Here is a 27,138-nt window from a genome sequence, read left to right as displayed (position 1 = left end):
TTATTTCCTTTACTGGATTCTGAGCCCCTTGCAGGCAACAATTTTGTCTTGTTCATCACACTGCCTGGCACTATGTAGGTGCTCAATGAGAGTATGTGAATGCCTGCTGTCAAAACAAATGTCCAATGTGCTGGGGAACAAAGAATAGGAAGCAGCCTGGAGCATCACAAAAGGCTCTGTCAGAGAAGTAACAGGTGAGCAGGATCCTAATGGACAGCTTTCCTGGCAGAGTGAGAGGGAAACATAGAAGGAACAGCCTACTAAGGACTCAGAGGTTTAAGACAGCTCAGCTAATTCAAGTGGCTTGGCATTACCAGTATCGGAGCTCCTCTTTCTCTTTCATTCTGAGCCTCTAAAGCTAGGTAGGCTTTTAGTATTTGTCTCTGCCCTAGGACGGCAAACTCTTGTCAATTTGCATAGTTGACCCAAGAAATTCAACTGTTCTCATTTTTTACCCCTAAAACACATCTCGTGACTGCATATTCTTACTCAAATGATTTCCTGAGTCATATCTATATCTGCTTACCTTGGCTGTTCCCTATACTGGCTAAAATTCTTTGTTCTTAAATAAAATATGTAGGCCTGAAGATAACCTCATTTTCCCATTCTGTTTAGCCAAGTGCTAAACAGATCTGTGAATGGAGCTGTTTAAATATCACAGCCTTCCATCTACTCAATCCACTATTTGCCCAGTCTCTCTAGGAGTTAATGTCTTGGTAAGTTAACAGAAGAACAGAAGATTCTAGAAGTTCTGATCCAACTTCGCTTGACTTACTCATTCATGCAACAAATGTAAACACAGCTTCAACAATGGACAAAGAAAGCCCTGGTGAGTTTACAGTTCTTTAAAGTCTACATTTTTGGCAAATGCCTCAAGGTGAGACTTTTCAATACTTGAACACAGCTTTGAGCCAATCTACAAATTCACCCAATTTTACAGGGACTGCTGGTCCTTTCCAGCACACATTTTGCATATCACTGTGGTCACTGGGGTTTTACAAATAGCCCTGGGCTTTGGAAGAAAAACCTTCAGGATGAAAGTACAAAAGAGATTCTGTTATCACTTGGACGTCCCCAAACTGTGTTTACACAGTCACTTCCTCTAACGTGAACAAATTCGTAACCACCCTGAACAGCAGCAGGGGTTAAAAGCAGTCTCCCTGATGTTTTACTGGTATTTTGCACTTTCCCTGTTTTGTACCCACCTATTTGTATACTTCACAGTCTTCAAATCAACCTCATTGCACAATCATCAGATATGAGTTGTGCATTCACTTATTCATTCATGCAACAGCATTCATCTGGAGATTGCTCTGTACCCTCACGTGGTTAAGCGATACCCGAACGTTTTCATTCATTGCTGCATTGTTCAGTGTGCATCTATTGGAAAACTGTTCTGTTCCAGCACCTGGTCTGGATGGGCTGCGAGGACAGAAATGACAACACTGTGGTTCCTGCTTGGAGGAGCCAGTAGTACATAGGGCTCACCACATTTTGCTTCATAAGGAAGGGCACTGTCCCAGCCTCTCTCACTAGGAAGGCATGAAACGCCTGAACAAACTTCCCCTAATCAGATCTTTCTGCTTTATTCCTTCCTTCATAGAAACTGCAACAATTTTTAAAATCTTCCCCATCTGTGCTCCCACGGACCTTAAAGAAAGCAAAACCGGTTTCCTTTCTGCACCCTCCCTTGTCTCCTCTTCTTCACCTTCTTCACCTTCACCTTCACAAACCATATTCGTGCCATTCTGGCAGGTACACAGTTAATCCTCACAATCACTTGGTGTATTGGGCCTAAATGCTATTATAATCCTTTGTTGAATGAGGAAACAGATGCTAAAATTAAGACACTGTGCCCAAAACACACAAAAAAATACTGTGATGAAACCAGATCTAAGATCTGGGTCTTTATACTACCTGTGCTAACTCCAACATAATCTCCCCTGAATCAATTGATATTATTTTCCCAGAGCACACATGGCTAATTTTCATAGAATTGATCTAATTTCAGTTTTCCTTTACTCCTGGAGTTATGTCTATTCCTTCATCTAAAAAAATTTTTTTAACTTCACAGTAAGAAACGGCAATAAAATGACATTAAGTTGAAGCCAAACTAACAGGTTTTCCCAGCCAGGTCATGGCTTTATCTGGTACTTGCTGATTCCACTAGAAATTGTTTGGAGACAAAAGGCAACTTTTAAAATGCTGAGATAGCAAACTTGGTTCTAAGGATGTCGAAGGAGTTGCTCAATAAAAGATCTAGCTTCCTTTCCTATGAGTGGAGGTCAAGATAAGAATCGACAGATACTCTGGCTTTCTCAATCCTGTAAATCCAGACACTGCTGAAAGGCACATTACAGAGATAAAGAGCATTAGAAACATAAACATGGATTTCCTCTAGCAACTGACTGGTGTCTGGAGGAACAAAAAGACCAACATTTTGCGTAATTAACTCGAACACTTTTCTGGGACTAGAAGTCTTCTGAGCCCAGACTTTGGGCTACTCACCAGCTTGGAGAAGCCAATTATCAGAGCATCCTAGCTGTCTAGATTAGAATGCTAAGGTTCCCTGTTCATGGAATTGGGCTGGTGACCATCTGAGCACATATGTTTATGGACAAAGATATCCGGGAGCTGTTTCTAGATGAAGGGGCAGAAATTTTGGAGCAAGAGTGTTCAGGAGAAAGGGAAGATATAGACAAGGAGGGGTAGATGAGCTTAATGGAGGGGAATGCTGTGGCATAGACCTTTCCTCTTAGATTTAGGAACCTGTCTTGAGCCCAGTGGGGACCGTAGTTAAGGCCAGAAGCTAAAGGCGTTGCGTTCAGGAAAGGCTGTGAAACTCTGAGAACGAACAATGCTGTTCTGAGACCTAAGGGCCCCAATTCTTCCCAGAGCTGGGAAGAGGGATGTTCTCCCCTTTCATTGCTGAAGCACAGCAGCAGTCTGCAGGTTCTGGAGTAGAGAGAGCTACCTGGGGCTGGTGCCCACCGCCCTCCAGACTGACAGGTAAGCAGGGCTTTCATGGAGAGCTGACAGCCGAGGCAGTGACAAGCTTCCCTCAGGTGACTCTAGTCAGCAGACTTCCATAAAGAAACCTGAGAAATCCATGTGAAAAACTCTTGGGAACTTTCAGAAACACACAGTGAGAGAAACTTGGCCAAGAATTGAGTCTCAGCCATAAAAAGGAACAAAACTGAGTCATTTGTTGAGACGTGGATGGATCTAGAGACTGTCATACAGAGTGAAGTAAGTCAGAAAGAGAAAAACAAATATCGTATATTAACACATGTATGTGGGACCTAGAAAAATGGTACAGATGAACCGGTTTGCAGGGCAGAAGTTGAGACACAGATGTAGAGAACAAACGTATGGACACCAAGGGGGGAAAACTGCGGTGGGGTGGGGATGGTGGTGTGCTGAATTGGGCAATTGGGATTGACATGTATACAGTGATGTGTATAAAACTGATGGCTGATTAAAAAAAATAAATAAATAAAATGTAAAAGGTTGTAGGATGGAATAAATAAAGTAGCTAGCATCAACAATTTTTAGAGAAAATCCTCTGTATAAGAAAAACAGTGTCCACTTTTCTTTAAGGAAAATTTATATATGCAAATTGATAAAGTTTAAAAGGTAAAAAAAAATTAAGAAAAAAAAAGAATTGAGTTTCTTACGTCAACAGGTGGGTGCTAGGAGCTGGCAAAATATAGTATTCAATGTTGATGTTTGTATTTACAGCCTGGTGAAAGCTGGGACATTTGGGTAGAAGACGTTGGATAAAGCAAGGAATTCTATAGTTGCTCATTTTAAAATCTAATAGGAAGAATTCAAGTGAAATAAAAGGATAGTGAGCTAAAGGAAGAAATGTCATCCAGCTTAACAGCATAAAGATCTGGGTTCTGACCTTCCTCTCAAGCAGGCTGCCTTTTGGGAATTACAGGTCACTCCCTAGAATTTCCTCAGGCACATTTGTCCACCCCTTCTGCCTTTAAGTCTGATGAGCCCAATCATATCACACAAAAGTGAAGCTCCATTTTTTAAAAGCCCCGGGTCGACTAAATTCCAGCAGACGTTACCTGGCGGACTAGCACGGTCCTCTCCTTCCCCTCATCCGCTTCTATCCCCAGGACTCCCAGACCCTGGGCACAGGCCTGGAGGCCAGAATCCTGACCAGTTCCTCAGACTCTTTGACCTTGGAGCTAAATTCAATCCTTTCAGTACTCACGAGAATAAACTGGAGGCTGGATGCTCTGATAGTCACTAGTCAGTAGGTCCTTCAGGAAGGAAATACTCAAAAGGTAAGAAGGATGAGATGAGGCTCCAGTGGCTCAGTCTGGGCAAAGTCAGGGCTGCTGGCCTCCATAAACCCCCTAAACATCAGGAAACAAGCCCCAAAGATGAGAGAACACAGTGCCCTTCCGCCCCCCACAGACTCTCTGAACAAAGGGGCAGCTGATCTATAAATAGCATTCTTTTTTTCTTCTTTCTTTTTTTAAATTTATTTGTTTATTTTTGGCTGCGTTGGGTCTTCGTTGCTGCGCGCGGGCTTTCTCTAGTTGCGGCGAGCGGAGGCTACTCTTCGTTGCAGTGCGTGGGCCTCTCACTGCGGTGGCTTCTCTTGCTGCGGAGCACGGGCTCTAAGGCGCGTGGACTTCAGTAGTTGTGGCACATGGGCTATAAATAGCATTCTTATGGAAGTTCTAGAATCACTGTTCACTTAGGAGAGTGACTCCCAGCCTCTCACCAGTAATGCCTGGGATGCAAGGAGAACTGGCGGTTTTTTGAGGGTCGAGGGAAAACGCCAGTCCAAGAAGTAGAAGATGGCCCTTGAGGAGGTGCAGCTTAATTGAGACCCCCAAAAAGGGGACCAAGGAGCCAACACACTTCCTGGAACCCTGAACAGACCCCACCTTCCCATTCCCCGAATGGAGGGGAGCATACCAGGATTTGAAGTAGCTCATGCCAGCAAGGGGCTCTGGTCAAAAACATTCCTCATCCAGGTTCTGTGAACAACACTGGAGAATGGGGCGAGACCTATTATAAGTGGTGTAGAGTTTGCAGCCTCATGGAGCTTTAGGTCAGTGTAATTTATCCCTTACTGCCTATGAAAAGGAGTGACACACCACTGCAGAAATGATTAGGAAGTCCCTGGTAAAGTTACACATACATATGTATGCCTTATGACCCAGAAATCCCACTCCTGTGTGTAGGCCCAGGTGAAAGAGTGTTTGTGGCCACCAAAAAAAAAAAACAAAACAAAAAAAAAAACAACCAGGTACAAAAATAATCATAGTAGTGTCATTCACAATAGCCTAAAACTTGAAGCAACTCAAAAGTGTACCAACGGTGGAGTAGATTAATAAATTGTGGTGTATCTTACAATGGAATATGAAGCAGTATTGGAAAGAAAAAGAACTACTGCTACACGCAATACCACAGATGACTCTCCTAGACATCATGTTGGACAGAAGCCAGAAGCAGAAGAGTAAATATTCAATGATTCCATGTATATATAGTTCAAAAACAAATAAAACTGATCAACAGTCAGAGAGAGAAATCTGAAGAGTGGTAACTTTACCAGGGGGCATGAAAGTTCTGGGTGCTGGAAAATTCTATCTCCCAATATGGGTAGTGAGAATATACAAAATGCTTGCGCTGGTATACTTTAAATATGTGCCTTTTCTATATGTGAGTTATACTTCAATAAAAAGAAAGAAAGGCAGGGGATGTAAATTAACATAAATAGATACAAGAATTGTAGGTATGCCTACGAGCACATAGAGCTGACTGGGAATCAGACAAGAAAAAGCCTACTAAGTTTTCTAGTGAGTTACAGAGCCTGGGACGAAAAGGAACTGTGGCTATTCAACAAGCAGGGAGAAGGCTGAGACAGAATCTCCTCCCCCAAGGAGGGCATAGTCCCTAATGCCATTTTCACATGTGGTCAAGGAGGACACTAGTAAAAGAAAACCCTCTGAGAGGGAGAGCCAGAGGCCTGGGAAATTATCTCCTGGAAACAGAAGTGAGGCTTACCCAAGAGTCAGCGCCTGCACGGATGTTAGGATTGTAGCCGCAGCAGCTGCTACGTGCATCTGGATTCCCCCTTTCTGCAAGGAGGACTGCATGTGGTTATCTCGTTTCTGTTCCACCACTGCCTGTTTCGTGGTGGGGGGGCGGAGTAGATAATTTGCCGTGGAGGGGGTGGGTAGATCTGTCTCTAGATCAAGAGAAGCTAGATCTGGAAATGATATAGAGACTCTCACAAGGTCCTGGACTTTGGGCTTGAGGTCATCGCTGGATAGTAACCCTATGAGCTGGGTGCTATCGTTACTTCCATCTTAAGAATGAAGAGATGCCACACCCAAATCCATTCATACTGAAATGTTCTCTTTGCAGGTGTGCTGTGTCTCCTGCTCAAGGTTAGTTTCTGCACTTACCCTCTGGCTCCCATGATCAATACCCTTTCCTCTCCACCTCTACGACATTCCTGCATCAATGGATTTCCTTTTTTTCTCTGCTTCTTCAAACTCTCTGGCCCTCTCTACAGGCTTGAGAGCTTTGTCTCCATTTTGGTCCATTGCTTTCTTTGACCCATAAATAGTGATGTTCCCCAACTTCTTTCACCTTGATTTGCACCTTGGTATTTTCAGTATGTCTGAGGGTTTACATTTACTTTCAAAGCTTTAATAACTATATCCTTAGTTGCTCACTCCCAAATTGAAATCATTAGTAATACTAAAGTATCTTAGAATGTTGATTTTAAGAAGAGATGGTAAGGAAAACACACAAAAATCCATATATTGCCAAGCTTTATTTTCTCCTTTGGACCAAAACAATTTGCTAACTCAGGCACTCAGTAACAGAATATTTTAATCTTGCATTTATGTCTTTTTTCAAATTTGAAAACAAAGCACACATTAACTCTGGATTTCAATCTGACATCGTAGGTTGCATAAAATGCTTTTTGAACTGTTCTTGAGGACAGTATGGAAGTCTGCTACTGAGTTGTGCAATATAAATGAGACAGACCTTTCTAAATTATTAAAGTACAGATGGTTTCTCGAAAAAAGAAGAAGAAGGTGGGGGAGAAGGAGGGGAGGAGAAATGGAGGCACAGAGAGGTTTCAGTAACGATGAGCATCACAGAGCAAATGAGTGCTAAGGTACCATTTTATTAGAGTAGTTTGGCTCCAGAGTCATTAGTAGTTACATAGAAACTGGACAATATATCACCAAATGCTGTAAATATTCTACACATGGGGGGACCTTCAAGATGGTGGAGGACTAAGACAGAGATTACCTTCCTCCCCACAAATACATGAAAAATACATCTACATGAGGAACAACTCCTACAGAACACCTACTGAACGCTGGCAGAAGACCTCAGACTTCCCAAAAGGCAAGAAACTTCCCACGTGCCTGGGTAGGGCAAAAGAAAAGAGAAAAAACAGAGACAAAATAATAGGGATGGGACCTGCACCTAAGGAGGAAAAGTTTCCACACACTAGGAAGCCCCTTCACTGGTGAAGACAGGGGGTGGACGGAGGGAAAGCTTCAGAGCCACGGAGGAGAGCGTAGCAACAGGGGTGCAGAGGGTAAAGCAGAGAGATTCCTGCACAGAGGATCGGTGCTGACCAGCACTCACCAGCCCAAGAGGCTTGTCTGCTCACCCGCCGGGGCAGGTGGGGGCTGGAAGCTGAGGCTTGGGCTTCGGAGGTCGGATCCCAGGGAGAGGACTGGGGTTGGCTGCGTGAACACAGCCTGAAGGGGGCTAGTGCACCACAGCTAGCCGGGAGGGAGTCCGGGAAAAAGTCTGGACCTGCCGAAGAGGCAAGAGACCATTGTTTCCCGGTGCACAAGGAGAGGAGATTAAGAGCGCCACCTAAACGAGCTCCAGAGATGGGCGTGAGCCGCGGCTATAAGCGCGGACCCCAGAGATGGGCATGAGATGCTAAGGCTGCTGGTGCCGCCATCAAGAAGCCTGTGTGCAAGCACAGGTCACTCTCCACACCTCCACTCCTGGGAGCCTGTGCAGCCCACCATGGCCAGGGTCCTGTGATCCAGGGACAACTTCCCCGGGAGGACACATGGCGCGCCTCAGGCTGCTGCAACGTCACGCCAGCCTCTGCTGCCACAGGCTCACCCTACATTCCATACCCCTCCCTCCCCCCAGCCTGAGTGAGCCAGAGCCCCCGAATCAGCTGCTCCTTTAACCCCATCCTGTCTGGAGAAGGAACAGACGCCCTCAGGTGACCTACATTCAGAGGTGGGGCCAAATCCAAAGCTGAACCCCAGGAGCTGTGCGAACAAAGAAGAGAAAGGGAAATCTCTCCCAGCAGCCTCAGAAGCAGTGGATTAAATCTCCACAATCAACTTGATGTACCCTGCATCTGTGGAATACATGCATAGACAACAAACCATCCCCAAATTGAAGTGGTGGACTTTGAGAACAACTACAGACTTGGGGTTTGATTTCTGCATCTAATTTATTTCTGGTTTTATGTTTATCTTAGTTTAGTATTTAGAGTTTATTATCATTGGTAGATTTGTTTATTGATTTGGTTGCTCTCTTCCTTTTTTTTTTCCTTATATATATATTTTTTTTTTCCTTTTTCTCTTTTTGTGAGTGTGTATGTGTACGCTTCTTTGTCTGATTTTGTCTGTATAGCTTAGCTTATGCCATTCGTCCTAGGGTTCTGACTGTCCGTTTTTTGTTTTTTCGTTTTGTACGGTTTTTATGCTTGTTATCACTGGTGGATTTCTTTTTTGGTTTGGTTGCTCTCTTCTTTCTTTCTCTCTTTCTTTTTTTAATTACTTTTTAATTTTTTTATTTTAAATAATTTTTTTCTATTTTAATAACTTTATTTTATTTTATTTTATTTGTTTTCTTCCTTTCTTTCTGTTTTTTCCTCCCTTATCTTCTGAGGCATGTGGCTGACAGGGTCTTGGTACTCCAGCTAGGTGTCAGGCCTGAGCCTCTAAGGTGGGAGAGCTGAGTTCAGGACATTGGTCCACCAGAGACTTCCCGGCCCCTCATAATATCAAACAGTGAAAGCTCTCCCAGAGATCTCCATCTCAACGTTAAGACCCAGCTAACCTCAACAACCAGCAAGCTACAGTGCTGAACACCCTATGCCAAACAATTAGCAAGAGAGGAATACAACCCAACCCATTAGCAGAGAGGCTGCCTAAAATCATACTAAGTTCACAGATACCCCAAAACACACCATCGGACGTGGTCCTGCCCACCAGAAAGACAAGATCCAGCCTCATCCACCAGAACACAGGCACCAGTCCCCTCCACCAGGAAGCCTGCACAACCCACTGAACCAACCTTACCCACTGGGAGCAGGTACCAAAAAAATGGGAACTACAAACATGCAGCCTGCAAAAAGGAGACCCCAAACACAGTAAGTTAAGCAAAACGAGAAGACAGAGAAATACAGAGCAGATGAAGGAGTAACGTAAAAACCCACCAGACCAAACAAATGAAGAGGAAATAGGCAGTCTACCGGAAAAAGAATTCAGAATAATGATAATAAAGATGATCCAAAATCTTGGAAAAAGAATGGAGAAAATACAAGAAATGTTTAACAAGGACCTAGAAGAACTAAAGAGCAAACAAACTGATTAACAACACAATAAATGATATTAAAAATTCTCTAGAAGGAATCAATAGCAGAATAACTGAGGCAGAAGAATGGATAAGTGACCTGGAAGAAAAAATAGTGGAAATAACTATCGCAGAGCAGAATAAAGAAAAAAGAATGAAAAGAATTGAGGGCAGTCTCAGAGACCTCTGGGACAACATTAAATACACCAATATTCGAATTATAGGGGTCCCAGAAGAAGAAGAGAAAAAGAAAGGGACTGAGAAAATATTTGAAGAGATTATAGTTGAAAACTTCCCTCATATGGGAAAGGAAATGGTCAATCAATTCCAGGAAGTGCAGAGAGTCCCATACAGGATAAATCCAAGGAGAAACATGCCAAGACACATATTAATCAAACTATCAAAAATTAAATACAAAGAAAAAATATTAAAAGCAAGGGAAAGGCAACAAATAAGGTACAAGGGAATCCCCATAAGGTTAACAGCTGATCGTTCAGCAGAAACTCTGCAAGCCAGAAGGGAGTGGCAGGACATATTTAAGTGAAGAAAGGGAAGAACCTACTACCAAGATTACTCTACCCAGCAAGGATCTCATTCTGATTCGATGGAGAAATTAAAAACTTTACAGACAAGCAAAAGTTAAGAGAATTCAGCACCACCAAACCAGCTTTAAAACAAATGCTAAAGGAACCTCTCTAGGCAGGAAACACAAGAGAAGGAAAAGACCTACAGTAACAAACCCAAAATAATTAAGAAAATGGTAATAGTAACATATATATCGATAATTACCTTAAATGTAAATGGATTAAATGCTCCAACCAAAAGACATAGACTGGCTAAATGGATACAAAAACAAGACCCGTATATATGCTGTCTACAAGAGACCCACTTCAGACTGAGGGACACATACACACTGAAAGTGAGGGGATGGAAAAAGATATTCCATGCAATTGGAAATCAAAAGAAAGCTGGAGTAGCAGTTCTCATATCAGACAAAGCAGACTTTAAAATAAAGACTATTACAAGAGACAAAGAAGGACACTACATAATGATCAAGGGATCAATCCAAGAAGAAGATATAACAATTGTAAAAATTTATGCACCCAACAAGGAGCACCTCTGTACATAAGGTAAATGCTAGCAGCCATATAAGGGGAAATCGACAGTAACACAATCATAGTAGGAGACTTTAACACCCCACTTTCACCAATGGAGAGATCAACCAAAATGAAAATAAATAAGGAAACACAAGCTTTAAATGACACATTAAACAAGATGGACTTCATTGATATTTATAGGACATTCCATCCAAAAACAACAGAATACACTTTCTTCTCAAGTGCTCATGGAACATTCTACTGCATAGATCATAACTTGGGTCACAAATCAAGCCTCGGTGAAATTAAGAAAACTGAAATCATATCAAGTATCTGTTCTGACCACAATGCTATAAGACTAGATATCAATTAGAGGAAAAAAACTGTAAAACATACAAACACATGGAGGCTAAACAATACACTACTAAATAACCAAGAGATCACTGAAGAAATCAAAGAGGAAATCAAAACACACCTAAAAACAAATGACAATGAAAACACAATGGCCCAAAACCTATGGGATGCAGCAAAAGCAGTTCTGAGAGGAAAGTTTATAGCAATACAATCCTACCTCAAGCAACAAGAAACATCTCAAATAAACAACCTAAACTTACACGTAAAGCAATTAGAGAAAGAAGAACAAAAAAACCCCAAAGTTAAGCCGCAGGAAAGAAATCATAAAGATCAGATCAGAAATAAATGAAAAAGAAATGAAGGAAACAATAGCAACAATCAATAAAACTAAAAGATGGTTCCTTCAGAAGATAAACAAAATTGATAAACCATTAGCCAGAGTCATCAAGAAAAAAAGGGGAGAAGACACAGATCAATATAATTAGAAATGAAAAAGGAGAAGTAACAACTGACACTGCAGAAATACAAAGGACCATGAGGGATTACTACAAGCAACTATATGCCAATAAAATGGACAACCTGGAAGAAATGGACAAATTCTTAGAAAAGCAGAACCTTCTTAGACTGAACCAGGAAGAAATGGAAAATATAAACAGACCAATCACAAGCACTGAAATTGAAACTGTGATTAAAAATCTTCCAACAAACAAAAGCCCAGGACCAGATGGCTTCCCAGGCAAATTCTATCAAACTTTTAGAGAAGAGCTAACACCTATCCTTCTCAGACTCTTCCAAAATATAGAAGAGGGAGGAACACTCCCAAACTCATTCTACTAGGCCACCATCACCTTGATACCAAAACCAGACAAAGATGTCATAAAAAAAGAAAACTACAGGCCAATATCACTGATGAACATACATGAAAAATCCTCAACAAAATACTAGCAAACAGAATCCAACAGCACATTAAAAGGATCATACACCATGATCAAGTGAGGTTTATCCCAGGAATGCAAGGACTCTTCAATATACACAAATCAATCAGTGTGATAAACCCTATTAGCAAATTGAAAGAGAAAATCCATATGATCATCTCAATAGATGCAGAAAAAGCTTTCAACAAAATTCAACACACATTTATGATAAAAACCCTCCAGAAAGTAGGCATAGAGGGAACCTACCTCAACGTAATAAAAGGCATATATGACAAACCCACAGCCAACATCGTTCTCAATGGTGAAAAATTGAAAGCATTTCCTCTAAGATCAGGAACAAGACAAGGTTGCCCACTCTCACCACTATTATTCAACATAGTTTTGGAAGTTTTAGCCACAGCAATCAGAGAAGAAAAAGAAATTAAAGGAATCCAAATCGGAAAAGAAGAAGTAAAGCTGTCACTGTTTGCAGATGACATGATACTATACATAGAGAATCCTAAAGATGCTACCAGAAAACTACTAGAGCTAATCAATGAATTTGGGAAAGTTGCAGGATACAAAATTAATGCACAGAAATCTCTTGCATTCCTATACACTAATGATGAAAAATCTGAAAGAGAAATTAAGGAAACACTCCCATTTACCATTTCAACAAAAAGAATAAAATACCTAGGAATAAACCTACCTAAGGAGACAAAAGACCTGTCTGCAGAAAACTATAAGACACTGATGAAAGAAATTAAAGATGATACGAACAGATGGAGAGATATACCATGTTCTTGGATTGGCAGAATCAACACTGTGAAAATGACTATACTACCTAAAGCAATCTACAGATTCAATGCAATCCCTATCAAACTACCAATGGCATTTTTCACAGAACTAGAACAAACAATTTCACAATTTGTATGGAAACACAAAAGACCCCGAATAACCAAAGCAATCTTGAGAAAGAAAAACGGAGCTGGAGGAATCAGGCTCCCGGACTTCAGACTATACTACAAAGCTACAGTAATCAAGAGAGTATGACACTGGCACAAAAACAGAAATATAGATCAATGGAACAGGATAGAAAGCCCAGAGATAAACCCATGCACATATGGTCACCTTATCTTTGATAAAGGAGGCAAGAATGTACAATGGAGAAAAGACAGCCTCTTCAGCAAGTTGTGCTGGGAAAACTGGACAGCCACATGTAAAACAATGAAATTAGAAGACTCCCTAACACCATACACAAAAATAAAAATAATCAAAATGGATTAAAGACCTAAATGTAGGTCCAGATACTATAAAACACTTAGAGGAAAACAGAGGCAGAACACCCCATGACATAAAGCACAGCAAGATCCTTTTTGACCCACCACTTAGAGAAATGGAAATAAAAACAAGAATAAACAAATGGGACTTAATGAAACTTAAAAGCTTTTGCACAGCAAAGGAAACCATAAACAAGATGAAAAGACAGCCCTCAGAATGGGAGAAAATATTTGCAAACGAAGTAACTGACAAACGATTCATCTCCAAAATATCCAAGTAGCTCATGCAGTTCAATATCAAAAAAACAAACAACCCAATCCAAAAATGGGCAGAAGACCTAAACAGACATTTCTCCAAAGAAGATATACAGATTGCCAACAAACACATGAAAGGATGCTCAACATCACTAATCATTAGAGAAATGCAACTCAAAACTACAATGATATATCACCTCACACCAGTCAGAATGGCCATCATCAAAAAAACTACAAACAATAAATGCTGGAGAGGGTGTGGAGAAAAGGGAACCCTCTTGCACCTCTGGTGGGAATGTAAGTTGGTGCAGCCACTATGGAGAACAGTATGGAGGTTCCTTAAAAAACTAAAAATAGAACTACCATATGACCCAGCAATCCCACTACTGGGCATATACCCTGAGAAAACCATAATTCAAAAAAGACACATGCCCCTTAATGTTCATTGCAGCTCTATTTACAATAGCCAGGACATGGAAGCAACCTAAGTGTCCATCGACAGATGAATGGAGAAAGAAGATGTGGCACATATATACAATGGAATATTTCTCAGCCATAAAAAGAAACAAAACTGAGTTTTTTGTAGTGAGGTGGATGGATCCAGAGTCTGTCACACAAAGTGAAGTAAGTCAGAAAGAGAAAAACAAATACCGTATGCTAACACATATATATGGAATCTAAAAAAAATAAAAAGTTTCTGAAGAACCTATGGGCAGGACAGGAATAAAGACTTAGACGTTGAGAATGGACTTGAGGACACGGGGAGGGGGAAGGGTAAGCTGGGACGAAGTGAGAGAGTAGCAGTGACATATATACACTACCAAATGTAAAATAGATAGCTGGTGGGAAGCAGCTGCATAGCACAGTAAGATCAACTCAGTGCTTTGTGACCACCTAGAGGGGTGGGAGAGGGAGGGTGGGTGGGAGATGGAAGAGGGAGGAGATATGGGGATGTATGTATATGTATAGCTGATTCAGTGTGTTATACAGCAGAAACTAACACACCATTGTAAAGAAATTATACTCCAATAAAGATGTTTAAAAAATAAATAAATATTCTACATATTACGTAGCCTATGTGACAAGTAAATCTATAATAACTCTATTTGTTGTGTGAAAGTAAATTATCGTGTTCTTTAGAGGCTTAAAAGATTTCTAGAAATACTTTAGAGAGCTGAGAGGAGCACTGAGGAAATGGTCACAGAAAGCATTGCCCCCACCAAGATTAAAAATGGCCCAGGAATCAAATGATAGGAAGGGAGCCAGATGCTCTGGGTGGATCAGGACCCGAAGGTGTATCACTGATCTTCGTTACAATCATATGACTTCTACCTCAGCACGTCTCTGCAAGGTGAGGTGAGCACAGCTCTGTCCTCCAGCACATCTCTCGCTTCTCTAAGTAAACAGAAACCCATCTTCAAAAGGGCATCCCCTGTAGCAACAGAAGCAGAAGGTACTGCATGCAAGCAAAACAAGGGCGTGTGCTTCCACTGAGACACCTGGCAATGCTGCTTTTGACAACTGAGTCCCCAAGTCCCTTAAGAGATCACAGGGGTCGTGCCTCAAAATGCCAGATCACTCACTGACACTAAAGAGCCTCAAGACTTCACCCTACTTAAATAACCTTGGGATTTCCAGAGTTAATGCAAGATGATGAGCTCTGATTCAGCTAGAAGTGCAACCTTTCCTTGGACATCTTCTGCTTGCTCCAGATATTGACCTTTGTGGCTCTCCACACTTGGAGAACAGCAATTTCCTTTTCAGCTTTTTCCCACCTCTAGAACTACGTGAGAGGAAAGACTTTGCCAGAAACCTCTCTCCAAAGAACGTGAAGGGGAAACAGGTCCCTCATCAGGAGGACACGACACCTGCCTTTCCCATGGAGACGGGTGGACGCTCCTGGGGGATCAACAAGTCACTGGCAGGGACCCTCTGCACTTCTTTTCACAGGCAACCGTGGTCAGGCACTTTTGTGGCAAGCTGCCAGCTCACGGCTCTAATTAATTAAAACACTCTTCTTGCCAGGGATATTGGCCATTTTGACACCTCAGTTGGAGACTGGAGCTCATGAAGGTTCAGTTTTGGAAGAGCAGCTCTGCTTTTATCACGTTTGATCTCCCCAGTGGGAAAAGCCAAGTGTCTGGAGTTGCAATAATCATGTTAAGTGTCAGTTTCCATTGCCAAAAAATAGTACACTCTTTTCTTTACCCTTCCCTTGGGGAAAACTCCCACTGAGTCATTTACTAGGTTCTCTGCTTATCTTACAGTTCCACACCAGCAGCACCATTTTTTTTTTTTTTTTCAACATATCATGGTCTGTGGTTTTAAAGATCATTAAATTTAGGCTCAACCCCAGAGCAAGACAGAGTGCATGATCTCCCAAGACAATATTTAAAGTGCTATCCACTTTAAACTGGAGAATTATCCCGCTCATTTCATGGCGCAGGCAAGTCTTTGAGAAGACCATCCTCCAGCCCCTGACCCAGGACATGACTCAGTAGTCTCTGCCTTGACAAAAGGAGGAGCTGCACTAGAGACGATCTCTGATCGCTTCCAGTTCTAAAACTCTATGGCTATTACTTGCTATGACTAAGGATAGTGGTGGTGGTAATAGTAGTCCTAGTAATTCATTTAACATGTATTTTTGAGGAGCTACTATGTTCAAGTCTCAGTTCATATCCATGAAAAAAGCAGATCCAAATACCCCTGTCATCTTGTAGTTTATTCTATTGTCAGGAGACGGGTAATAAACAATACAGGAAAAATGAATTACATAGTATCTTAGAACGTGAAGTGAAAACATAGGTGACTCGGAAGTTCTTGGGACAGGAGCAGGTTGCAATTTTGAATAGGGTGGTCACTGAGAAGATGCTGATACGCTGATACAGCTGAATCATTGTTGAACACGGGGGAGAAGCGGAGCCCATCCACCCTCCCTCCCTCTCCTCCTCTCCCCTTCCTCTCACTGCCCAGCAAAGAAAGAGCTCTTAGCATTCATTTGCAATATTCGGTTCCGGATTCCATGCACTCTCCTTTCAGCTCTTATTGGTTGGTTTGGGTTTTTTATTGTTGCATTTTCCCATCCCTACTCTCCTGAGAGGCAGTATGGTGTAGGGTTAAGAGCACAGACTCTGGAGACCAGTGTCTGTGACGAGTCCCAGCTCCACCACCCATGAGTTCTACAACTTTGCCCAAGTCACTCAGCCTCTCTGTGCCTCACTTTTCTCACATATAAAATGAGATAAATAATGGTATCAATAATGGTATCAATAAATAATAATTTTTTTTAATATTTATTTTATTTATTATCATTTATTTTTGGCTGCATTGGGTCTTTGTTGCTGTGCACGGGCTTTCTCTAGTTGTGGCGAGCAGGGGCTACTCTACGTTGTGGTGCGCGGGCTTCTCATTGCTGTGGCTTCTCTTGTTGCAGAGCACGGGCTCTAGGCGCATGGGCTTCAGCAGTTGTGGCACACGGGCTCAGTAGTTGTGGCTCACAGGCTGTAGAGCGCAGGCTCAGTAGTTGTGGCGCACGGGCTTAGTTGCTCCGCAGCATGTGGGGATCTTCCCGGACCAGGGCTCAAACCCGTGTCCCCTGCATTGGCAGGAGGATTCTTAACCACTGTGCCACCAGGGAAGCCCAATAATGGTATCAATTTATAGAACTGAGGTAAGGATTGAATAGGTGGAGCCACATAAAATTCTTAGAGCAGTGTCTCAGGGCTGGTTCTGGACCTCACAATGCAGCCACCACACTGGCTCCCTGTCTGAGCACTCTGCTCTCATCACAGCTGTCTTATTTAGTGGTTGGCTTGAGCAGCGGCTTCAGAAGATTATAGCAATCCTCTAAGTGTGGAATTAAAACAATTAAGAGAAACAATCAACATGGGGGGGAGGGATTATTTGGGCTGTACAGATCATTTATGAAAACAAAGGCAAAGCACAGAGCTAAGCCGCTAAATCAGAGGTTACAATTAGCTTGATTGTAGAGTGACTTGGTCCCATTTTGAGCAGCAATAGCGAGAATGATCAGTCTTAATTGAGGCAAATTAAGTATTCTGACTACTCCACTTTTCTATAAAGAGTTGTAAGCCAGTGTAGAGATCCAATTTACACAAACTCTGCTCCATTCTTCTTACTGATTCATCTTTCTTTTTTTCTGCTTCTTTTCACATCCAGCACACTGTGCTGTAGACTCAGAAAACAAGGTAAATATCTCTATGAAAGCTCATCTCTCAGAGCATATTATGTAAAATTAAATGTGTATATGTGTGTGTAAGCACACAGTCCTGTTTAAATAACTATAGTCCAATCCTGATTATGTAAGAGTCTGGAAAATCCAAAAACAAAATGGGTAAAAAGAAGAAAGAGAGAAAGCTGTCATAGTGCCCTTGAGACTCAGCAATACAGCAGCCCAAAAGGAAACTCTCTAGAATGAAGAGGGAAACACAATTTACAGCCAAAAGCTCACCTTAATATCTTTAGTACTTGATAAAGAAACTAGTGAAATCAAGCTAGTGATGATAGAGCTGAACAGTGTAGTTTTTTTGGACATTTATCCCCTCCCCACAAAAAATGCATATACATATATATATACACACTCACACACATACATATAAAACAACGCATATATATATACACACACACACATACATATAAAACAATGCATATATATATACACACACATACAAACAATACATATATATATACACACACATACATATAAAACAATGCATATATATATATACACACATACATATAAAACAATTCTTAAATGCCCTTTTGCATGTGTAATTTGCAAGGTTAGTCAACATCCCTTTATTTTTGCCACCCCATTAAACGAATCGGAATTGCTGTGACAAAAATTCACAGTTTTTTTTGGAAGCTCAAAATAGTTTTTTTCAGGTGTAGGTGTGTGTGGTGGGGAGGGTGCTGTTAGTTATTACTGTTTCAAATATATCCTAAAATGTATATTACATGAGCAGTTATGCATGAACCACAGACGCCGAAGGTCATATTCTTGAAACTTGTTCAAATGCAGACACAGAGGGATAATTAGAGCTCAAAAGGGATTAGACCAACAGAATTCATGACATTTGTCCTTAACTACCTTCCTTCCTATTAGCAGTGTTACTGTTGCGGACAATGACTATATTATACAATCTATGGATCTAAATGTGCTGTTTATTCTGAAAGGATGGTGACAATTACAGCAGCTGCTGGGAGAGAATAATGCGTGTGCTCTGGCATCATCGGTGCTGTCCTTAGCCCTAAGGCTCAATTCATGAAAATGCCCACACCCCAAAAGGCATAAGGTAATGCTACTGATGGGATTCTGTTTTTAAATTTAAAAAAATTATAGTTATATCATTAAACTGTAAACTTATCAGTACGTTTTATTTGCTGTAAATTATACCTCATCCAAAAAATGATTATAATTTATTCTTTGATTCTTGCTTAAGGTAGGACATACACAAAAACAGGCAATGAATTTCATCTGGTCCTAAGACTATTTTCCACAACCAATTTTAATCCCAAACCAAGTGACCTATGACTACTTGGTCTGACCGTGGGAATATGTGCCTTTCTTTGAAAATTTCAAGATCATAAGGTCAAGAACAAAAAATTCCTAGGCTAGGGATATAAAACGATAATATTATGGAGGAATCACCAATGTTCACTCTATTCAATTATCTCCATGGCTACTACACTGAAAGCAAGGAAGTCCAACATTTCCACAGCACTTTTTCGTAATCACCAACCCAAACCCTTTCAATGAAGAGAAAAGCCACAAGCCCATCTACAAAGAGTAGACTCTTCCTCTTCCTTTCTTTTCCATTTCAAGCCTTCTTCTGGAGGCTTTGGGAAGCATAATACCAAGCCGAGCTTATGAATTAACAAGCATTATTAAATGTCTACTATGTGCTCAAAATTGTGTCAGGTGCTAGAGATACAGAAAAGTATATTCACTGTACAATTAAGAAGGCTTTATCTTTCATTTATTAAGAAGTTACTCTGCTTCTACGGAGCTGGAACTTGTAACAATATTGAACTTGAGTGCATTCTAATTAAGAATTAGAGTAAATAAGAATTAGAGGCCCATATGAGGGTACTTCTCCAATGTAATTACTGTTTACATTTTTTCCAAATGCTGACGTTAGCCCAAGTCTATTGATGTACTTTCCTTAATATTGTTGGTCTTTTAGAGCAAAAAGATTAAGTGGAATTCAAAATACCAAAGCTCAAATTATTCTCTGCAAGCACAGGGATGGAATAATAATGAACATCTCTTACTGAGACACTGTTCTAAGAATTTATGTGGATCCACCTATTCAATCCTTACCTCAATTCCATAGGTTGATACCATTATTTGTCTCATTTTATACATGACACAAGTGAGGCACAGAGAGGCTGAGTGACTTGGGCAAAGTTGTAGAGCTCATGGGTGGTAGAGCTGGGACTCCAGTCACAGACATTGGTCTCCAGAGTCTGTGCTCTTAACCCTGCACCATACTGCCTCTCAGGAGAGTAGGATGGGAAAATGCAATAATAAGAACCAAAACCAACCAATAAGAGTTGAGAGGAGAGTGTATGGAATCCAGAATCACCCATCCTTATCCCAAATATTGCAAATGAACACTGAGCCCATTCTTCGCTGGGGGAGTGAGAGGAGAAGTGGGAGGAAGGTGGGGAGGGGCTGGCTGCAATGGTGCCCCTCTGTTTAAAGCAATACAACTTTCCTTCCCATAAATTGATGGCCTGTGTTGGCACATACGATAAAACGGATAGAACTTTGCAAATATGTATGTATCATCCTTTATCCAGCAGAGAGCCCTACGGCAAGTCAGCAAAACAGTACTCTGCCAAAAACGAACCTTCGTAGCTTCCAAAACAACTATTTAAAAAGTAAATAGCATTTAAATGTACTTGAAATGATACCCTTCACTGTGACTGCCCCAGAACATGGGATGCTGTCTTTCTCAGGGGGGAACTGAAAATTTTCCTCGATGCTGACAGGGTTGATTTGGTCTTTGTGCCCTTTCTCAGGGCATGGGAAGAAGCAACCGTGACCTACCAGCCTGGAAATTCTGCCAAGAGGCCAAGAGTCATGGGAATCTGCCCAGCCGGCTGTGGAGGTCAGTGAACGCCGTCTAGACATTAAGTCTTGGTCTTTAAAAGAGGAAGCCAGATATAATATAGTCTCAAAGGCTGAGGAACCAACTGTAAGTAAACATCTTAACCACTGATATTACAATCTTGGGCTGTGTTTACACAGAGACCCATTCATCAACATGGATGAAAAACTTCCAAAAGCCCATTACATTGTCTATTTTAATCACCTCTTCCTGAAGGAAAATTACCTTGCCTATGTGAGTGAAGCACAGCCTATGTCTATTAAAAATAAAAACATCAACCAGTGGGTTAAGCAATTACATAAGCACGTGTTCTGCATACTCATACATCACTGGTAACAGTGGAGAGACCGAGTCAAAGCAAACGGTCAGATGGAAGAGAAGGACAGTCAACGCAGTCACAAATACTCCCACAAATTACCACCATCAACAGACGGATCTCCTCTAGGTTCGCACATATTCCCCAAACCAATACCTTCTAACATGATAAGGATACATTTCCTAAATGTACTACTTTTTTAAAGGTTGTCATTTATATGGGTTAAAATATCAGAAGTCCAAGGAGAGAGGACAGAGAGAGACAGACAGAGAGAGAAATGGAGCCCACCACACACACACACACAAGGTACAATAAACCATCAAATGACAGCTGACTTTTTAAAATAAACTCTCCAACCTGAGAAGCCTATTTATATGACTACTATTATATGGTTGGGAGTCTAGGTTACCATACGTAGATGGAATTTACAGCAGGATAAGGTAGGGCATTTTGATGTCAAACTGGAAAACCACTGCTTTTCATTTCCAAGTAATTTGTGAAATGGAAATTTCTAACCTTTGACCCATCTCTGGGATTCATCTTATCCCTGACCTTCACCCCATCCATCACCCTCACCTATCTGTCACCCCTTGACTATCTCTGACCTGTGCCCCAGGGATGGGGGGCAGGGTCAGAGTGAGGAGCCTTGGAGAAGGGGTAAGGATATCTGTTTTACATATAACTTCCAATTAAAATGCTGGAAGTTCAATAGTGCTAGGTCAGAATGTCCCCACACGAAACCTGCTGAGTCAAACACATCTGGGTCCAAGTATCTTGCCCTGAGAGATGGAAAAGAATCAAGACACAAAAATATAAATATCCATGAACATAAAACAGGTGTCAGGAGACATCATGAAGCACGCTTGAGGATCATTCCCTGTAGCTCGCCCACCCAATACATACCCTCCATGTGTCAACTCTAGTTAAAAACTGTGGGGTGAAGTGGTTTTAGAGAGAGAAAATCAGAGGATCTGAATTAGGCCTTTCCTCTAAGAGTCTGCCTTGAGTTTAACATGTGCCCTAGAGCAAGTCATCTCATGTCTTGGCATATTCGTTTTTCCTCTATAACATGTTAACAATAACAACTGCTTTGCAATAGGAGGTACTCAATAAATACTTATGAATGAATGAATGAATTTATGTATATTACCTAGATGTTTTTAGGTTTTCCAAATTATGGAGTGAATTGGTCTTTGGCTGAAAATAAGAATAGGGTTCTTACAACTGTATAAGGTAGGAAGTAAGCCTTAGAATATTTGCTATCTTTGGCTAAGCTAAACATTTCAATCCCCACCAGCTATCCATTAACAACTTATTTTAATGTAGAAATTACCTTTATAGTGAACACTGAATATAAAATATTCTTTTCTCAACTCCTATGAAAAGGAAAAAAGACAAACACTTCTTAGAACAAAATGGCCCCATAATAATATTATGCTAAGGGACAACCATGTATGTAGCAAATCCAGTCATTAAATAGACCTTTATTGAGATCTTACTACCTGTGGGGTATTTTTTATTATTCCTAACAGAATCAGTCATGTTCCTCCCCTCTAAGAGCTGATAGTTTAGGGGGAATCTGGACCCATAAATAAGGATTTAAAATCCAATAGCAGAGGAGGTGACAAACACTAAAAGCAATGACTCTGAGGTCAGAGAGCCTGGATTCACATCCTGACTGCAACAACTTCTACTGGAGTTTCCTCCAGCAAGTTCTTCACCTGTCAATGGCAGTAATACTATTACCTACCTGTGAGGGCCGTTATAAAAATCAAATGAGATAATCCATGCAAAGCACTTCTCACAGGGCTGCGAACATGGTAAACATTTGACAAGTGGTGTGGTTGTTGTTAGGTTATACTTGGAGTCGGTACAAAATGTTATGAACCCAGCAAGGAGGTAAAACCACTCATCTTTCCTGGAGAAACCAAGAAAGTCTTTTAAAAATGCTTGAAAAGAAAGTGACAAAGGGAGGGGTCCCTCCACAGAAGAGTAAGTTTTCCAAGCAGATGAGAGGGCAGAAGGGCATTCTAGCAGTCTGCTCCAGGCCTCCAGACCCCAGCACCTAGAAAAACATCAGGGGATGCGGCTAAAGATAACGGGAATGACTGACCAAGTGATGCAGAGTTTGGGGGCTATTTTGAAGAAAAACTGAAATCCCTTAGATGTTTTTAAGTAAGGGTTTGACACACACAGCTGTGTTTCTTGCTTGTCTTCTGGAAAGTAACCCTGGCAGTGTTTTGGAAAATGGAGTGGAGAAGGGAAAACTTGGTATAAGGAAAGAGCGAGCAGGGAGTTGTTACAACCTTTCAAAGGATGGATGAGGAAGCAAGGAAAGAGATGATGGAGAGATTCCAGAAACATTTCAAGATGGAGTTGATGGGATTTGATAGCTAGTTGGATGTGGGAAGGAAAGGAAAGGGAGGAGTCCTGGATAACACCAAGGTTTCTAGTTTGGAATGGTGAAGCCGTTAACTGAAGTGGTGACTATAAGAGAAGAAAAAGAAAGGTCAGGATGGGAGAGAATATGTGGACAAGATCTGCTTACTAGTTAGTCAGCAACACAGATCTAGGCCTCGGAAGAGATCATGAATACTTGGGACAGACTTGAGAGTGATTTTCTTTAAAAAGACCTTATTTGTGCAGGCAAGATTGCCCGGAGATTGCTGATCATGTGAATGGCAATATCTAAGCAAAATATGAGGGGGAATATCTGTAGATTCCATCCTGTTGAAATAGTATAGCTGTGCAGACTCAAAGCTGGTTGAATAATCATCCCACCTCCCCACACAAAAACAGAAAATAAAGTAGATGAATTGACCAGAGTCATGCAGTGGCATGTCCCCATTCTAGCTCCCTGCTCCCATAATTCTTACCTACATGAGTTCTATCCTTTCTTCCTTCCCTCCTGTTAGAGAGCAAGACGTGTCCCTCCATCAGCCTAAGGTTAATTCTGTGCTTTAGAATTCAAAGACTTCAATCTTCTCAAAAACCTCACTCAACAGGTTTCCCCCTCTCTTTTCTAAGAACCTTACTCCTTACCTTTCCATTGTCTTCTTTCTAACAGCATTTAAACACGCTCTCTCAAATCTATCCTAAGGGACCCTCCCTCAACCCTATAGCCCCCTTCCAACTACTCATTCCTTTCGCAACAAATTCCTTTAAAGAAGACTCTATGTTACCATTTTATTTCCTTCTTCACTCAATCCTAAATCTACTGCAACCTGGCTTCTACACCCATCACTTTGCTCTCGCTAAAACCAACACGACCTATGATATTGATAAACCTAATGGATGCTTTTCAGTCCTTATTTTACTTAACCTTTCAGCAACAGGTTTTTTTTTTTTTTTCCAGCAACAGTTTTGATATTAATTACTGCCTCATTTTTAATGACAACTTTTTAAAATTTATTTGACTTTTGTGACATCACATTCTTCTCGTTTCTTTCAACCTCCATGGCGCTGTCTTAGTTCCTTTCACAGGTCCACAGTCTTCTCCCAGCCCTTATATATCAATATTCCTCAAGAGTCTTATAAACCCTCCTCATTCTCACTCTCCACACCCTCCCTGGGCAATCTCATCCATTCCCACTCTTTCAATCATTCTCTACATGCATATTCCTCCCATATTCATATCTCCAGCCCAGAAAGCTTTCCTGAATTATAAATCTACATGCCCACATGCCTGCTGGCCATCCTTACTAGGAGAGCTCTCAAATTTGACATATACCAATCTGAACTCATTTGACATATACCAATCAATACTCATCTGAACTCATCTGAACTATACCAACTTCCTCCCTAACCCTGTTCCTGTCTTAGAAAATAGCACCACAATTTTGCCCATTGCCCATGTCAGAAATCAGGGAATCATCCTTAGCTACTTCTTCTCCCATGTATCCACACTATTATTATATGCTGTTGATTTTATCACCCAAATATCTCTTGATTCCTCACTGCCATTTTTCTGATTCTGGCCACTACCATCTCTTGCCTAGATTATAGCCTCTCACCTAGACTTCATAACTAAAATTTTGCTTCTTCTGTGTTCAGTAGCCAAGTGATCTCACAATAAAAATCATATCACATCATACGTACTTACCCTCCCAAGTTCAAAGTCCTTTAAAAATTTCTTGTTACCCTCACAATAAATCTAAACTCTTCCTATGGTTTTACAAGGCCCTTCATGACCAGGCTGCCTTTTATCTCACTGTTCCCATCCTCGATTTCAAGTTGTAATTTCCAGACACTCTGAACATTTTGTAATTCTCTACCTCTCACTTCCAGACTTTCACACTTGCTGTTTTTCTGCCTCTACCTTGTCTTCGCACAGCCAAATCCCATTCATTTACTGTGTGTGAAAGTCACTTCTTCAGGAAAGTTTTCCTTGACCATGATTAGGTTAGCTTCTCCTGGTATATGATCTCTAACCTCCCAACTTAGAAAAATCATATTATCCGTCACAATTTTGCTATCACAATATATTATCCATGACAATTTTACTTATTTAATGACCATCTACTAGATCTATGAGGGTGAAGATCAGATGTGACTTGTTTACCACATATTCCAGTTCATGTCCCATAGCAGATGCTCAGTGAACCCTTATTCACTGGATGAATGGACAACATGGATGAATGGATGAATGAAAGTGAAATCATAGAGACCAACTACGCTACTCTAATTTGTACATGACGTAGAACTGGGAGAGGTGGTAATAAGTTGGATAACAGGCCTGGGTTTATAAATTATCTTAATTTTTTTAAATTGTTTTTTAAATTTTATTTTATTTATTTATTTTTGGCTGCGTTGGGTCTTCGTTGCTGCATGCGGGCTTTCTCTAGTTGCAGCGAGTGGGGGCTACTCTTCATTGTGGTGCACGGGCTTCTCACTGCAGTGGCTTCTCTTGTTGCGGAGCACAGGCTCTAGGGCCATGGGCTTCAGTAGTTGTGGCGTGCAGGCTCAGTAGTTGTGGCGCACAGGCTTAGTTGCTCCGCAGCATGTGGGATCTTCCTGGACCAGGGCTCGAACCTGTGTCCCCTGTATTATCAGGCGGATTCTTAACCACTGGGCCACCAGGGAAGCCCTAAATTACCTTAATTGATCAAAATTTTTTAAATGGATAAAAATAAACATAATGGCCTGCATCCATACTAAAAGAATCATTTATGTAAATATAAAATAGATTCATGTTTTAATATCAACTCATGTAAAAATGTCTTAAGGGCTCATGGAAGGACATTAAGCTTCACATGGTCAACAGAAGGATATGGCTTTTAAATAGAAACTTGTGCCATCTTTCAGTGTATTAGTAGAATGTTAGTGCTGCACTCAAGAATGCCTACAGCTTATCCTTTCATCATAGACCATGTCTTCTGCTGTGCCTGTCATACACAAAGTTTGTAAACACAGCTTGCTGAATGAAGAGTAAAAAGCACAATTCTTGACATTGGTTATAAAAACTATGCCCCCCAAAAAAAGGATAACCTGCTCTAGAAGCCATAATAATAATAGTTAATATAGCACTTCTATGTGTTGGGCACTGTTCTAAGCACTTTATGTATGTTAACTCATCTACCTCATGAGGTATGTACAACTATTATCTCCATTCTACAGATGATAAAAGTGAGGCACAAATAGGTTATGTCACCAACCCAAAGTCACGTAAGTCACAAGTGGTAGAGCCATTTTTTGAAACCACACAGCCAGCTCCCAGCAGCCACGCTTTTGGAAATCAATCATTATCAATGTCCTATTAGAAATAAAGAAGAAAAATGAATAGCCCTGCAATGGGGTGGGGAGAAGATTCAGAAGAAAGCATATTAACTGGCTTCACACTTAAATCGGTAGGCAGAAATCAAAAGGAGGCAGATACTGGCTCGGTAAAATGAAGAACTAACTCTCTAATCCTTTGTCTCACTAGCGAACAGGTAGGGTCATTAAGTTTCCCATCAGTAGAATATTCAAGTGGAGGCTAGAGGTCCATTTATAAATTATATCGATGGCAGTCCCGCTGTGGGAAAAGGGGGAGACTAGAGAACCCCTAAAGTCCTTTTGTTCTCTAAGCTGTATAATTTTAAGAATTCCACATGGACTTTGCTCTCAGGGAGCTGAGAGCAAGACAAACACAGCAGAACTCAATCAAGATGGAGACTTAATAGGCAATAAAAA

General features: G+C 41.1%; 1 protein-coding gene across 1 annotated transcript in view; it reads right to left on the bottom strand.

The window, feature by feature from the left end:
- LOC118895532 overlaps nt 1-27,138 on the bottom strand; it is a 476,261-nt gene that overhangs the window by 238,808 nt on the left and 210,315 nt on the right. The window lies entirely within an intron of this gene.

The sequence above is a fragment of the Balaenoptera musculus genome, chromosome 5 (genome assembly GCF_009873245.2).
Source record: "Balaenoptera musculus isolate JJ_BM4_2016_0621 chromosome 5, mBalMus1.pri.v3, whole genome shotgun sequence".
Taxonomy (NCBI): Eukaryota; Metazoa; Chordata; class Mammalia; order Artiodactyla; family Balaenopteridae; genus Balaenoptera; species Balaenoptera musculus.
The sequence above is the reverse complement of the archived record's forward strand: the minus strand, read 5'-3'. Positions and strand labels throughout refer to the sequence as shown.